General features: G+C 39.1%; 1 protein-coding gene across 1 annotated transcript in view; it reads left to right on the top strand.

Annotated features, from left to right (window-relative positions):
- LOC104911435 (uncharacterized) overlaps positions 1 to 16,602 on the top strand; it is an 80,679-nt gene continuing 64,077 nt past the window's right edge. The window contains exons 1-4 of the mRNA XM_085227347.1: positions 1 to 380; positions 1,297 to 1,556; positions 4,243 to 4,349; positions 5,332 to 5,654. The gene's annotated coding sequence lies outside the window, so the exon portion shown is untranslated. The remainder of the gene's footprint in view (positions 381 to 1,296; positions 1,557 to 4,242; positions 4,350 to 5,331; positions 5,655 to 16,602) is intronic.

The raw sequence follows: 16,602 nt of genomic DNA on the forward strand, positions 1-16,602 counted from the left end.
TGCAAGGCACTCCGTGGCGGGCCCTGCCGCTTCTTTCCTTGCCCGCCCCACTCTCGGCATGCGCTATCGTCGCTGTCGCGCTCAGGGCGACCTGCGAACAGCCCGTGCCGCTGCCCCACACGCTGGGCCAGCACAGAGAGCCGTCCCTGCGCCTGCCAGTGCGCGACAAATAACGGGAGGGCTGAAGAGGCGCTTCTCAGTGCTCACAAACTGGATGACAATGGACGGTGATTCTAAGTAAAGATGCAGATGTAAAGAATGAAATGAAATCAGTCCTGACACCTGAGGTCTTAAACTTTCCACGGAGGGTCTCGGAAACACCTTATTTCCTTTCCAAAGGCCCATGACATCTGCACGGCACTATTCCTTTTTCCAGAAGGGTAAGTGGACACGGGTGACACGAGTGGCAAAGGCACTTCCGACAGCAAACTCCTCCAGCCCTCACACACACACTGCTACAGCACAGCCACCCTGTGTACCGTGCAGCTGAGTTACTGCACTTGGGAAGTGCATATCACACATTTTCTAAGAGAAGTACCCACTGTTCTCCTCACTGTCCATTCTGGTTTGACCGCTTTCCAGTCCCCATTTATACTACATGGAGCCAGCAATGGCCCTGAACACTGCTGTGTTGAGCCTCAGTCTGTGTTCAGTACTATAGCATGGCATGTGTGAATGGATTCTCTTATGCCTGGCTTCAGTATGGCAGTTTGTTGACTGGGGGTGGGATCCTGGCTCTTAGTCAGATCCCAAATATTCCTGTGATGCTTTCAGCATTCAAGCAGATAATGAGTGGGCAAAGCTGGGAATGAAAGCCAATGCATTATGATTTCAGGCCTTTTATCATCTATCTTACAGTGAATGAGAAAGGTGGAGGTAGTGGATGAAAAATGAGTAGGGCTCTCGAGTAAACAACTTTAGAAAAGTAGGAGTTAAGAGAAAGTTGGACTTCTATAAAAAAAAAAAGATGAAGAAATTGAGTTTTAGCTTAAAAAAAAAAAATAGAGGAAGAAAGAAAGAGGAAAAGAGTCATCAAATCATAGAATCATCATAGTTGGAAAAGACCACTAAGATCATCCAGTCCAACCATCAACCCATCCCCACTGTGCCCACTGAACCATGTCCATCAGTGCCATATGTAGATGTAGATCTTGAAAACCTCCAGGTATGGTGACTCCACCACCTCCCTGGGCAGCCTGTGCCACTGCCTCACTGCTCTTTCTGAGAAGGACTTTTTCCTAATACCCAACCTGAACCTCCCCTGTCACAACTTAAATGCATTACCTCTTTTCCTAGGAAGGAGCGAAAGGAAGAAAGAAGGAAAGAAGGGAAGTGTATGGGGCTACTGAATCACGGCCTGAACCTTTGATTGATCACCTGAGGCGAGCAATGAGTCAGCCACGGGAGCACAGATGAAGGCAATTCACCTGTGCTGCAGGAAGTGGTGGAGCCTGGCTGCACCTCTCCTAGACCCATTTAAGAGCTGACTGCCAGTGGGGAAGGATCTCTCTGGAGATCTGCTCCATCAGGAGTTAATCTTCTGAGCCCAGGACAGGGTGAGTGACTTTCTCTCATTTCTCCAATATAAATCATATTAGCTAAGCTCCTGGAGGTGTGTGTGTGCGCGCGCACACACACACACCACCCCCACCTGTATATCCATTTCTTATACAGGAAGAAAGAAAGGTAGGAAGAAGAAAAAAGAGAAAAGAGAAAGCACTGTGGAATACCATGTGGAGTAGAGCCCTTGATGAGGGGTGGTATTGAGAAGGCCAGACTGTTAGGATCTGAATTTGAAGAGAAATTACTGCCCATTAAAGGGAAGGCAGAGGTGAAGTTGGAGCAAATGAAATGTTTGGGATGTTATGCATGAGCAGTCTACCACCACGGGTATGGAACAGGGATAATACAGATACATGGTTAGAACTAAGCTGCTGGGACGCTTCCAGCTGTCAGTGTCACTTGTTTTTATTTGCTTTTCATATGGAGTCAAGTGAGCATGAGTCTACCAAAGATTAAGTGGAGATATGAAACATGTCATTTATAATGCCTTGTATTTCACCATGTTCATATTGCTGGACAATCAATGAAGGAGAAATAATGTATGACAGCTATGCTAAAAACAGTCACACAGTGCTTTATAGGACATCATTTGTCACTGGCCGTAGCAAACTTATTTTGAAGATTTGTGATTTTGCATGGGGCTTGTACTTCTACATCTCTTGTTTTAAAATATAAAAACAATGTGAAATCTGAGATAGCTACAAAGTAAAACCATATTCAAATTCCATTTTTACACATGCAGAATGATCTTTAAAGTAATCTTCAGTATACCTAAATCAAAGTAAGTACTATATATATATAATATATATACTATATATATATAAATATATATTTATAATATAAAGTCTTTGTTTCGCCCTCCAACAAAAAACAGTCTTGTAAACATAAAGTAATGAGACTATCTTGCTCAGAGCAGGTGTGTAGTGAGCAGTGCAAACAGGTCAGCACCTGGCAGTGTATAGGAGCTGTACTGAGACAATGCCTAGAGTGTCAGACACCAAGTAAAGTTTCCCAGGACAGGGAGGCTATGACAGGCCCTGCATTGCAGATAATGATGGGAACAGCTGGACTAGAGCACCGGGACCTGTGGAGACTTGGTCCTCTCCAACCTGAAATCTCATCAGGGCTCAGCTACTCAGGTGTGGCAGCAGATACAAGAATCATGCCATGTTTTGATTTGCTCAGAGAGCAATTTATAATGTCTACACTAGATTAAATGAAACCTGTTTCTTCTTTGAAATAAGAGCCTTTGTGGGGACTCTGGTAACAGTGCAATATTATAGCATTTGTTAGGCCAACAGAGATACCTGGAAAAACAGACAAACTGTCAGATGCAAACTGTCAGCATCAGTACGATGCTGCATTTCAGCTGGATAGTTGGCTGACTGAAGACATTAGTCTTCAATAAAATGTTAGTCACAGGAGAATTCCAGTTCAACAAAAATTAGTAACTGGAGACCACAGATTGCTGTTATCCTTTCTTCAGTAGGATAATAAGCAAGGAAAGGAAAAAGAGGCAATGTGTAAATTAAAGCAATGTTTGTACAAGTGCTATTGCAAACATTAAATGTTTGCACATACCACTGAAAACTGTGAAGTGAGAGTATGATTTGCACATATATACAATATAATCCATAGTTTACAAGTTAGCATGTATAAATGGAAACCCTCAGTACACAAAAAATGTCAATGAAAAAAGTTATCCAGAAAAGTTAAAATATGCAAAACTAATCCTTCAGGAAAACTTCATTGATCATGAACAAATTGATTTTTTTTTTTTCCCCTCTTTTTGAAGTGATCCAGTGAGTTGAGAGGGTCACAATGTATAATTTGCTTGTCAGTGTGACATACACTTGTTAGTTGTCCTGTCATTTAAGAGAAACAGGAGTCCTTCAGTAAGTGCAGGAGATGAATTGTGTAATAGGTAGGGTTCGAAATCAACTATGACTGTTTGGAGAGGGTCTTAGGAGTATCTTTCTGTTTAGAAAGTTTTCTTGTTTGTTCATTTGTTGTTTGGCTTAGCAAAATTATTAACAGATAACAGTGGCTGTTCTTGCATAATTCTGCTGCGTGTCGAATTGCAGGTGCTCCAAGGAGCAAAAAGAATTGGAGGAAATAGGTAATACACAATATTTAACAGAAAATAACAAAGCTGTTCGTTCATTAACAGCAAAAGTAAAAGGCTGTTTCTGAAGAGTACTAAGTTACAGTTTTCTGGAGGCAAAAAGCAGAACACTTAATTCTTGGCAAAGAGTTACTCAGTATTACATTCTTAGTTTTAATCTGAGATGGTGGAGGGTATTTAGAAATAGCCCAATTGGGCTGATCATTGTGAAAGTTTGAAGAATTTAGCTTTAATATTGTTTCTGAATACCATCTTTCTCCTTGCATTTAGAATTAACATCTGCTTAAAATCCATGAAAATAATGCAGAAGAAAATAATTGTAATAACTGAGGGAGTTTGGAGGACCAAGCATCTGTAGGATAAGCTGTGGCTTTCCAGCCATTGAATGCAGTTGTCTCACCACCTTCATCTATTTTCACTTTGTTTGACAAGGCTAGGCGTGGGCTGTGTACCTCTCTTGTTATCCTGCTGATAAATATTTTAGGAGGATAGGTATTTTCAAGTTTCGGTCTCACCTGAAAAATATCTCTTTTTTTTCTTTTTTTTTTCTCTAGAGAGGTGTATGGAGGCAAGTTTTACTGTGAGCCTGTAAACTTCAGAGGTATTCGCAGCAAAAAGTACATGTTCACTTTCTGAGTGAAGAGGAATTTTCCAATGACATGTATGTAAATCCGCTCAATCTAGATGAGAAGTAACTATACAGACTTTTTTAGAAGATGACAAGTTTACCAGTCACGTGTAATCTTAAGCTGCAGGTGCCTTACTGGGATGATTACAGAGTAGAGGAAAAGAAGGAGGAGAGAAATGAAATTCCTGGCTGTGCTGGTAGAATGGAAAATGGAATGATGGGGCAACCTGCATGATTTATTATGGGCTTTCAGTTGAGAGCAAAAAGTTCCCAAATAAACATTACAGACTCTTTTCAAGAAAGAGCTTGACACTATTACTGTCTTAAAAATCATTTTATAGTACTATGTAGAGGAATTTTGGAAACTTCCATTGCCGCATTTCTATCCCAGTGCTGTAGTGGTTTCATTCAGTAGTACAGGACAAAGGCTTATTTGTGTTAGTGATCAAGCACATAAGTAATCAAATGGTGGTCATTTCAGCCTGCCACTTGGCTTTCATTCTTTTGATAAAACCCAAGAGCTGCTGATAAATGACTTTGATACCATCTGTACTTGCAATTAGTACCAAAGTTACAAATATCTTCACAGGGATGTAATTGCAGGCAGAACCTGAGGCCATTACATTTCAATTCACTGTACACAGTTTCTTCTAGTTAGTTGCCACCTTTTAAACTTTGTGTCTTTAATGAGAGAAACTGAGAATGAGAAAACTCCTTAATGAGAGGAATTGAAATGGAGATGGCTCTACAAGCTCAAACTGAACCACCAAGTGAGGCCAGACTATTTGATTTTCTAACTAACTCACCGGATCAAATCCTATCTCCTTAAATCAGTTCCCAACCTCCCGTTACTTTATTACAAACAGCATTTGTCCTTTATAGCCTCAGATTATCATATTTAGGATTAGACCTCTGAAGGCTGCGAGGTTGCTTATGTTTAAGAGAAGATAAAGCCTTTGTCTTGCCTAAAGCACATTTCAATTTTGTTTAAACGTGTTTCTCTGTTTGTTCACAGAAAGATGCTGTAAGTCATTGAATCATAGAATTGCTCAAGTTGGAAAAGTCATTAAAGGCCATCAAGCCCAGCCACAACCTAACCATACTACCCTAACTCTGACAACTCTCCTATATGGGAACTGTTGATCATGGCCTGAACCTCTGCTTGACCACCTGAGGCAAGCACGGGAGCACAGGTGAAGCCAGTTCTCCTGTGCTACTGGGAAGGATGGAGCCTGGCTGCACCTCTCCTAGATCCCATTTAAGGGCTGACTACCACTAAGGAAGGATCTTTTTCTGGAGATTGCTCTTTGTGGAATTTATTGTGAGCCTACGACACTGGTGAGCATTTCCATTTATTTTGATTATCTTTCTATTGCGATAATCTTATTGAGTCTAACCTTTGTTCATCTCTTCTAAATCATGTCCCTGGGCACCACATCTAAATGGTTTTTAAACACGTTCAGGGATGATGACTCAACAGCCTCCCTGGGGAGCCTATTCCAGTGCTTAACAACCCTTTCTGTAAAGAAGTGTTTCCTGATATCCAACCTAAACTTCCCCTGGCACAATTTAAGGCCATTTCCCCTCATCCTGTCACTAGTGAAAAGAGAGCAACCACGCTCTCACTGTAAGCACCTTTCAGGTATTAGAAGAGAGCAATAAGGTCTCCCCTCAACCTTCTTTTCCCCAGACTAAACAGCCCCAGTTCTCATGTTGTGTTCTTTAAGCCAAGGAGTGAATTTAGGGGCATGGGGTTGGGTCTTCTGTGCTCCAGCCCCTAAGCAGTGCTGTTGAAATTAGTGAGAACATCACCCTTGTTCCATTTAGATGGAAGTTGAATTGTGAACATTATTTAATTGAAGGTGCAACTGATTGCAGCTTAGAAGCACACAAAGTCAACAGGGAACATCCTGACTACCATCAAAAAAAAAAAAACAAACAAAAACACCAGATGGACCTGAAAGTAGTTAATGCTTAACCAAGTAAAACTCAAGTGCTTGTATTTATTAATGCTTAGTTACCTTTGGTAAGCACAAGGCACTTGTGCCTGCCATAGCTTGCCTGTACTTTGCACTAAGCTAGCCTGATTCAAAGAACTGCGCAGACAGCAAAGGAGTCTCACACACTGCCTTTAACCATTGCCCTGCTGAGTAAAACTCAATAGTTTTGTCTCCAACCATTAACATCCTAACAGTTTTACTTGTTACGGATTTTTTTAAAATTATATTAGCGGTCTGTATTTTTTCACAAGTAGAGTTTATTTTCCCTTCTTGCAGTACAACCATCTGCTAACACTTCAACTTTAACAGCATCTTTTTGATGGTTCATTCTCACTTGTTCACTTGCCCGTTGTTTTCACCTGTCTCTCTAAGTAATACTAAGCATACATCTTTCCATGCTTCAGCGTCCAGTTTTTGCTCCACTCTATCTTCTGAGTTTTTCCTCTCTGTCATGGCTCATGAGACACACAGTTCAAAACTTTCTTCTTTCAGAGAAATGAAAGATATTACATTTTCTGCAGACTTCCTCCAACTCTTCACTTTAACCTTGATCCTTCTCTCATTTTGTTTAATTTTGATATAAACCGATTCATAACATTAGACCAAAGAGATGCCTCCTCATGCAATGTATTATTATTTCCTTTTTTATTTGAAAAGTAAAATTAGTTTCTGTGACAGAAAAAAATCATAATTCAGCTTTAGGCTTTATAGAATGTTGTTTGGGAGGTTATGCAACAATTGTTCTGATCCGTGAAATTAACTACCAAACTCTAATCTTGATGAGATTTAGCTTGCTAAAAGGAGATTCAATTAAATATTTAAATACCTGAGAGTTTTAATTCTAGCTTGTAAACCTGAGGCTCGTTCTTCCCATATAGCAACTCTGACTGTACTTCATTCCCCTCATAGTTGATGCGCATTGAAGAGAGACATTTTCTTATGGAATCCACTTTTTAATGCCTTTGTTTTTGGACAACCTCTATGCGCTTGCAGGGACAACTCTTCCACTCTTGCTCTGCTGTCATATTTCCAGTCAGTGAAGCTGCCACAGTACCAGGTCTGTAAGTGACCTGGAAGCTCCCCGGGGAGTAGATTGCTATTTAAGAATTGAGCCCTGTCAGTTGGCCTGCACTGCGAGGAACCTGCTTTTATCTATGGTAATAGCTTTTAGAGCTGGATGGCAAAGAGTCACTTCCTGAGATTCCCATACTTCATCCTCGCTTGTGGCAGACTGGTGTCACAGCTGCTCCAGCCCATTTAGGAGTCATTTTTCTTTCACCTCGTGGATATAAATCTGCTGCATCCTGCCTACAATTGACTGTATCTCTGCTTCACTTTAGGACTTGTCCATTCAGAACTGCTTAGTGATCCTGATCCTTCAGTCCCTTGGCATTGACCATAAGTTGAGTGGGAAAGGGGTCAGCTTTGAGGCTGATTGATAGAAACAGAAGTGACTGCCCCTTTCAAGTCAAACTATGGTGAGCCCTCTCTGGCTTGCTCAATCTAGAATGCAGCTGCAGTCCATGCTGCTTAAAAGCAAATGTTTACAGGAGAGAACCAGTTTTCACAAGGCAAACAATTTTCTCTGTTTCTTACAGATTTTCTAATTATTGATCAGCACAGTTACTTTTCTGAAAAGGAAGAAAAGAGCTTCTAGGTTGAGGGAAGTAGCAAGATTTATACTGTATTAATTTGTATGATACCAACAGTACACTTAATGATATTGCTTCTAGCCATATAATTTAGCCATAGAAATTTCAAGGCTGACTACTTGTTGCTTCCAGGGGCTATTGCAGCACCTCGAGACTGCTGGAGTGAGTGTCCTGGATTTACCTTCTTTCTGCATAATTCCTCAGTTGCAAATTTACTAACAGGAACAGGAGTACAGATATGAAAATTAAAACACTTCCCTTTTGCCTCCTGCTTACCACGCAGGAATTGATGTAGCTGTGGGGAAAAGGGAAAAACTGACAGCTCTTCAAAAATAACCAACTGGAGACCAGGCAAGGAAACAAGGGGTTTTCTCGTATTGAACGCTCATGGGGGAAGGATAAGGAAAAATCTGTTTTCTATTTTGCTTTTACAAGGAATTCCTTGAATTTTTAAATCTATAGTTTTTGCTCTTTAGTCAAGTGCCTGCTTTAGACAATGTTTTGCATCATGAATTAGCCCTGGATGCTGCAGAAAGCTGCATGTGGGAAGCCCTGTACTCCCATGTGGAGCTGCACCATTTTTAATGGTGTGCATGTGGGAAGGGCATTGCACTCAGAGAGAAACTTTTGGCACCAATCAATCTCCTGTTGTTTGCTTGCACTGATCTAGGAAAAAAAGGAAAGTAAAAGAAGTTAGCAAAGAGCTGGAAATCACGTGTCCTCATACACAAGCATGGAAAGGCACACGTGCACAAAAACAGATCTGGGCTTAAAAATAAACTATTTTAATTAATTTGTATGTTGCTGAAATTAAGAGCTGGCAGTATCTCCTCATATCCTAAACAGCATTCAACAACTGCAAAAATCTCACGAGAGAAATTTCACATGTTCCTATGTTCTGATTTCAGAGGACATAACTCACATTAGTGTATATTTTTACATTTTTATTTCTAGTCATATCTTCTGTTGTACCTTTGTCTTATATCCAGATGAATAAAATCAAAGGTAATTCTGCTCAGCCAAAACACTCTTTCCTAAAAAAAAAAAAAAAAAAAAATTGCTGCTGTGTTCTTTGATTTGTTGCCTGACTTATGTTGGCCAACATACCAAGCCTCAAGTCACAATATTCTTATTACAAATAGCAGTGTTTGCTGTTCTGAATATTGTAAGTTATCTCATTCACTGCACACTGCACTTCAGACTCTGCGTCTGCCTGATTAATCACCTTGCAGAAGCTGTAAGGATGAGTTCCTACATAGTCACGCAGATTGTATGATCAGTTACCCTTGTGCAAAAAGTATGTGAAGGCTGTCCTTGCTGAGACTCCTCTGTTTGTACTATCAGCAGCAGTCATGTGGAAGTCCATGTTTACAGAGAGATCGTTTTCTGAGCAAAACAGATGGGACAAATTAATCAGAGATAATAACACGTTTTACAGTTTTTGCTTTTCTTTCTTTCCTATTTGAAAAGCTATCAATTCAGGAATGTTGTTAACATGGGTGCCAGTTTGCTAGAGGTATTCAGAGCCAGATCCAGCTACTTGTGTTTCTCTTGAGTTGTGGCTTCCTCTATCAAATTAAGGGGAATACTCACAACTAAGATATAATGTTAGATGCCAGAAGTTTGGGCCCAGCAAAAAGGTCAATTGACATACAGCAATTTTATCTCCAGTGGCCTTCAAAACTCGTCAAGAAGATGAGAATGTTGGGCGCAGCTTCCTTCCATACATGCCACTTACCTCAGTAGCTGTGAGAAGTGTGTGCCTCTGTTAGCAAGAAACCTTCATACTGATGTTAAAATGCCTTTACATTGCAACAGGACATTTGTTGCTAATGTGTTAAGGTTGACTTAAATAGATTGCTGCATATATATATATATTTTTTTAAGAAAATAAGGTACTCTAAGAGAATCTGCTGCATGGGCAGCAAGGCTCTGCTGCTCTTTTTTTGAGGGCACAGTGGAGACAATACTCAAGAGATCAGCTCCAAAATATGTCTGCACAGATAATAGAGGGGAGAGCAAGCAGCCATGAAAAACCTGCAAAAAACTTTGTCATTATCTTTATCAAATCCCGAATGAACACTTGGAAAAAAAAAAAAGGGTCTACTAACGTTTAATAGAATAAAAACAATGTTAGTACATTCGAAACAGACAGAGCAGATGTACTGAGCAAGTTAAATATCTCTGTGACCATACTGTGGAAACCAACAATATTATGAAGCACCGAAGAAGGGTGTGAAAAATTCATTGGACTGTTTATACTCCTGGCCATCCTCCCACAGAAAGACTCTATTAAGTCAAGGTAAATTGTACCAACTGCCTAAAGTGGTACCTGTCTGTTCTAATTTTATTGATGCAGAGAGCTGAAGCTTGGTGTAATAGTGATTGCACTGACCTATTAAGGCTGAAACAGGAAAATGCAGTTGTCACCTACATGTTTATTATTGTGGTGCAACGGAAATATTTTTTCCTTGCACTGTTCTTGTGTGAAAAGGAGGCAGATTTTCTCCTTTTGTTTTCCAATTAGATAACATTTGTGACTTTTGCTAAAAGGATGCATGTTAAGTGGTGTTCTTTTTAAAATGTATTTGACAGCCTGAAGATACTACCAGAATAAATTGCTTATGCTTAATGCTGTGTTCTAACAGTACCTTTTCAAATGCTTTGAAAATAGAGCCACTTCACAGTTGTATCTGTTTATGATGGTTCAGTGTAACTCATGTTGTTGGGTTAAACCAGACTGGTGATTTTTCCTCTCTTTGATTTTTTTGTGTGAGTTTAATGTTCATGACAGATGCCAGATTAACAGCCCTGGAGACTTTCTGTTCCAAGGACATTCAGAGGACCAGTGAGAGTCCAGTTTTTGCTATGATGCCCCTTAAATGTGACATTAATGTGACTATTCTGACCAAAGGAGAAAGTAGCTCAGATTGTTCAGGTCAGAGTGTTCAGTTAAGGTTGCCATGGCAAAGCGTTTTGCTGGGATTGAATAAAAAGTACTGCACAGTGATGGACATGTAGGCATGAGTTCAGAAATTCTAGCAGTTGGCAATCCTCCCTGTGGCCGGGGGATTGGAACTTGATGATCCTTGGGGTCCCTTCCAACCCAGTCCATTCTATGACTCTATGCAGCAAAACGTGGTCCCTCAGAAGGTGGGCTGCCTGCTTTGGTTTAATTATACACTTAACAGTCCACTGATTTTACCAACAGCTCTCTACTGATAATCTCTTTTGATAATATTAAAAGTCATTGGGCAGTAATCAAGTCCTTCTGCGACCCTTTATAAAGTAACTTAAGTCCAGGACATATCTTCTCTTTTTGATACAGGATATTTTCCTGTTTGTTCAAGTGACTTGGGAGCCAGCATCCTGACTGGTAAGCAAGCGTTGTTCCCAGTGCAGACAGGACTTCAGAACTCAGAGAGATATTTTTCAAACCATGATATAGAAAGTGTCAAGCTTTCTTTGCTTCTTGCGCTTAGAATTCAATTGTGTAAAGTTTACACCTGAATACTTGGACCGTGAACAATTTATTTGGAGGTGCCAATCAAACAGGCAGCAGTACAAATACTCCCAGATGTACCTGCATTTTCTTTTGCAGGTACAGAAGGAAAACTAGTTTTCAGTGAGTTGAAAGCCTCCAAATTTTGTTTCTTGATTAACCCTTTTTATATTTTGTTTCTTTTATTTTGTTTTGTTGTGTTTTTACACATGTGGAATTGGACATCAGGAATATTTCTTTGGCTTTTCTTCAAAGATTAGCGGAATTATTATTAAAACTGTAGTTTTGGTGAAATAACCGGGAAAGAATTACAACATTATTATCAGTAGAATCATGATAGTTTTCTTCTCAGGATCCATGTGATAGATTCCTGGACTAGTACTACAATTTTCTCTGTACTTAGGGGACACTTTAACAGCTAGATGAGGCTTACAGGGATTTTTTTGGTACAGAAGTGCTAGTGAAAACACTGCTAACTCCTCTGCCAGCTCATCTGTGAGGCAGTAAACACGTGGGTCGAGAACAGGGAATGGGCAAGGCAAGGCTCAGTGATATTTAATCTTCCAACACGTCAGTGTTCTATCAAGAGAGATGTAATTTTTCTCAGGCCATCAGTCTGTTAGCATTGAGTGTTGGTGTACTGAAGCGTGAGGAACTGAATCTTCCTTTGATAGGAAACCTGTCTGATACAAACCTACAGAATATATCAGACCAATGCGATATCAGCATAAAGTAATTGGTATGGTTTGATATGTTCATGGAGCTTGCTTTGGTGTGGCTAACTTGAAGACAAGGTCTTAGGTCCATGCTGCATCTGGTCCTACAGATTCTGAGGGTGTAATTATGTGGTACAAAATGCAGTAAGTATGTGTGTGTCGTGCAGTCCCCAAATTCCTTGTTAGAGTAAAAAATTCACATTTTCAAGCCTTGGAGAATGGTTGAGAATTGACATGAGCTGTAAAATAACTCATGAGTTTCAGATTCGAGCTGCCTGTATTTTGTCATTAGGCATGTGATGCAAGAGCATGTTAATCAACTTGACATTTCCCTGTGGGAAAGGTATGTTCTTTAGGCTAAACCTATGCCTCCAGGGTCCTTCCTTGGAAAGCCAATTCAACAAGAGTGTTTTCTGTGAGTAGGAGAGCAAATACAAGCAAATTCTCTCATTTATGATCTAAAAATGTAGATACAATAGACTCATCGTTTCTAAATTATTCAGTATCTTATTTTAAGAAAATTCTTGTCCTGAAATTAAATTGACATATTGAGTATCATCCAGCTCATACTCTTGTGATTTTTCATGACAGGTCTGTTCCCTCATCCCCTCAGAATACTCTGGTTTTACATTTCCTTGTACATTGTCTGCATTTCAGAAGCGGTAGATGCTAACGAAGGGGAATTCTGTCCTGCCTTAGATCGAAGCCTTAGAGCCTGCCCTCATTACAGACTGAATACAAACAGTATTTACCTTTTCTAACTCCCTTGTCCTTGAATGTGTTTTTTCTTCGAATGCACTTCAGTAGAAAAAAAGGTAAAATATCTTCTATTACATAAGATTGTTTAATATAGCTCAAGAAAATCATCTGCTATGCAATATGCATGATACAAAATTAATTCATATTTCCAAAGTCTTAGAAATCGTACTCCCAAGCTCATGTTGTAATGAGAACATAATAAATAATTAGTGATAGCTGTATGCTGAAATAATGCTATGTGCACATTAACATGAGTCTGTTTAGGCCACAGACACACAGACTGTAATTAATTTACGAACAAAGTTAAAGTTATAGATGATATTGATTTGCAGGTATTGGTTCCAGATTGTTCTGTAGCTGTACTCTTTGAATAAGCTTTTAAAAATATGTTTAAAAAAAAAAAAGTTAAAAAAGTGCCCTCAAATTAGAGATTCTTGATTTTTTTTTTCAGAGAAGCATTTTCATAAAAATTTGATTTTTTTTTCATTAATAGAAAAACTTTTTTTCAGACATGAGATAAAATAGTGAACATTTACATTTTATCACTCCTCATAACAATTTCTAGAAATGCAATTTTAAACTTGAAAAACAGTGCTGAACATGAGATTGACATTATACACATTATTTGGAACTTGTCTACATAGTAAGACTCACAGAATAATAGCAAATGGGAAAATAATTAACTGGCATGGACAAGACATCTGTTCTTGGTTCATTGCAGTTCAATTGTCTAACTAATTATTTTTTGAATAATCAAATTAAAACTTACACAGAAATTGTAATGAAATAAATTACATAAGACATAGTTGAAGAAAATACTTTTTTTTTTTTTTAAGTTTAACTGAATACAAAGATTTATAATTCAAATCACAGAAAGTATGGATAAGATGACAATGTGAATTCAATAGAACTGAAAATCACAGCTTATAATCAAAAGAAGCTGAGTTCCCAATCTGATGCTTTATCCACAACAGCAGCATAATTTTTCAATGCTTACACCTGCAAATATCAAATAGAAGTGGGCGATAGAATCACATCAAGTTCATAATGGCAGTGTCTCAGGTCTAGTTTTATAATTCTTTCTCACTTCTGTATCTTCTTTCACTGAAAAAAAAAAAAAAAAAAAAAAAAAAAGGGGCTCGGGGAAGGGTTGCATGAAGAAATACAGGGTAACTGTACAAAACATTCATTGTATATTAGTAAGAGATAGCCGTTTGTATGTAACTTTCCATTAGGAAAAGTAAAAACACTGAATCTGAAGCTAGGCAAAATGAGATTAGAAAACACCCTGTTTTTTAACAAGAGCAGTCAATCACTTTACCATTTAAAAATTATTTATCTAGGGAAAGAACGAAGTATTCATATCAAAGATTTAAAGTCGGTCAGAGAACCTGGCATTGTGATACTGAAATGTTGAGACAAACTTCCATAGTGCTCACCTTCTTAGAGTCTGTTTATAGCTTCCAGTCCCTCTGTTTTAGGTCCAATTGTCTACAGCACTACCAATGGCTCTCACAGGGATCAGAGAGGCTGAAGGCCTCTCTGAAATGAACCCATTGTCAGGTCCTACACCAGAGCCTTGGAAACCCAGGTCCATGTGCACTGCGAGCTACTGCTTCATCCTTCTGCTCCTTTAGTTCTCAATTCTTTTTCATTCTGCCCAGTTAAGTCATTAGCTTTGAAGACAAGAATACATTGAAGTACAAACAAACAAAAAAACACAGTAGAGTTATTTTGTTTCTCTGGTACTAGATTTTCATGTTTAGACACCTAAAAGTGACCTGCAGGTGTTCATGCTTCCAATAATCAAACCTGAAGTATTTACATTTCCACACATCTTTTCCAGCAGTTCAAACTCTGCAAAGATTTTGCACTCTTAAATATTGACTTTCACTATGTTTGCCATTTATTTTTCTATAGGTATCTATATATATTTAGGTACAGATAATCTGTTCCTCCTTTATTCTTGAATATCTCCCTTGTATCTCTTCCTATTGTTTTTCTCTAAGAGTCCAAAGCCTATGACAACGGCTTGACAAACGATGAAAGATCAGCTTGGTGTTTCTGGACAGAGGGGGTATTTCCTTAATTTCTTCTGTATTTTTTTTTAAATGAGATACTTTGGTACAGGGCCTTAAAATGGCTAATTTTAAAATGAGAAAACCCGATAAGAATGTTTCTACCTCTTCTTTGTCTGTGCAGTGTGATGGCAGGAAGGAGGAGAGGAGAAGCGAAGGGAGAAATAAGGGCATTTTAAACTTATTTGATCCTGAAATAACATTGTTTGGAATCTATGTGCATAGCACATATAACCAAATGGCTGTATCTTGCCTATGTGGCTAAAACTGTTTTTTTTTACCAGATCTGGCAGTTCTTGTCACTCCATTTCTAATTTTGTAAGGAGGGTGAAAGTCTTAACAGGGCTTTTCCAAGAAGAGAAAAGTGGAGAAATTTGCACCATACCCTGTGCTCTGAGATAGAAGCAAACCCTGATTTGTTGCAGTGAGATTCTTGACAGAGAGCAGCTGACAGCCCAGAACCATTCTCCCAGTATGCTATGGAGCCTCTGTGCCCATCATGTGGCAGAACTGCTGACAGTTGTCCCTGGGCTCATGAGAGCCAGCATAGCGGGGCCTTTAGGCAGGATTCCAGGTGCTGTACTCCAGCAGCTTTGCAGCAGCTCCTGCCAGAGTGGTGCTGGGCTGCATGAACTGGAGCTGGTTACTTTCTGTTTTGGTTGATAGTTTAAACAAAGTGTAACGTGAAGATTTATCACAAAAAAAACCTGTCAGGAACAAATTATTTCAAATATAGGAATGGATTTTTCAAACAAGAGGTTGAAATACGCTTGTTTTGAAAAAAAAATCAGTATTCAGATTTTCAACAGAACCTTTTATAGGGTGAAACAGTAGGGTTATTTCTTAAAAGTGTTTTACGATAATTTTATTTTTAACCAGCCCCACTGTATATATGTGTGGACTAAGTAACATTCCTAGAAGGCTTCATTCTGCTTTTTAACTCAGTTCTGCTATATCCACTTGTTCAGAGATTCTCGGAAGCGACAGGCATTCAGATGGACTGTTTTCAGTGAATACCAAAGCAATTAATAACGATTAAACACTTAGATTAAATGTCATTCTCTGTATTTCAGTTAGTAAAGAATTTCTGGCACCTATTTTTACTTGAAGATAGTTGTATTGCCCACAGAAAATTTCAAGTGCATCCTCGAAGTTTAGCAATTAGCTGAGATCAGAAGGCCAGGAACAGAACAGACAGCGCTGGGCATTTGGAGTTTGGGTTATTTCACAGGAGGCATGCGCCTTCCCAAGCTGTTTCTTTCTTAGAATCAAGATTAGAATAAACATGCAAAAAATCATTTCCATTTCTTTTTAATAAGAGAGGGATGGGAGAGTTTTCTTTGTTGTTGTTGTCACATTTGGTTATGAAAATGTGGAGCAGGAACAGATTGCAGGGCAAATGGAGGCTCCATTGCTCGATTTCCTTTGTGACCACACGTTTTTATATGCACAGACACTAATGGTGGGGAAGGAAACAGGAGGCAATAAAGCAGTTTCATATTTCTCTGGCCATATAAAATATAATAAGCTCTGTAGCGGGGGTGAAAAGAAGGTGAGGATTTAAGCATCCTCCAGGGAT

The sequence above is a fragment of the Meleagris gallopavo genome, chromosome 6, assembly GCF_905368555.1.
Source record: "Meleagris gallopavo chromosome 6, MGAL_WU_HG_1.1, whole genome shotgun sequence".
NCBI classification, from domain to species: Eukaryota; Metazoa; Chordata; class Aves; order Galliformes; family Phasianidae; genus Meleagris; species Meleagris gallopavo.